Raw genomic sequence first — 682 nt, 5'->3', positions numbered from 1 at the left:
GTACTGGTTTTAATCGATTAACGGGCAGGTTTAATCGATTAAACCAATGTAAAAACTTGAATTTTCAAAAACTGTTGCCCAGGTAATCGATTAACACCAAGTGTGTAATCGATTAAACACGGTAAAAATTGATTTTCAGGCAACAGAATGGTTTCAACTCTTTAGGACTTATGCATGCATTGAAACGGATTAATCGAGACATTTATAATCATAGAAAGAGTCAATCAAGAGATATATTTTGCATTTCAACACATATTATTTTAAACACGAGACACATAGGCATATAGAGGCAAGACAATAATGCAAACAACTAAACAATTTTAATCAAGATATTGTTCATCAAGAATTCCAAGTTCTCTCCTTAGAACATAGAAAGTATCCCTGGGAAGGGGCTTGGTGAAAATATCTGCTAACTGTTTAGATGTTTCCACAAATTCAAGAACGCAGTCACCTTTTTGTACATGATCACGCAAAAAATGATGTCTAATTTCTATATGCTTTGTTCTAGAATGCAAAACGGGATTCTTGGATAGGTTAATGGCACTTGTATTATCGCATTTTATTGGGATCTTTTCAAGTTTAAGACCAAAGTCCTTAAGTTGCTGCTTCATCCAAAGGATTTGAGCGCAACACACACCAGCGGCAATGTATTCCGCTTCGGCGGTGGACAAAGCAACACAGG

Source organism: Lupinus angustifolius, chromosome LG11 (genome assembly GCF_001865875.1).
Source record: "Lupinus angustifolius cultivar Tanjil chromosome LG11, LupAngTanjil_v1.0, whole genome shotgun sequence".
In the NCBI taxonomy this organism is placed as follows: Eukaryota; Viridiplantae; Streptophyta; class Magnoliopsida; order Fabales; family Fabaceae; genus Lupinus; species Lupinus angustifolius.
The sequence above is the reverse complement of the archived record's forward strand: the minus strand, read 5'-3'. Positions refer to the sequence as shown.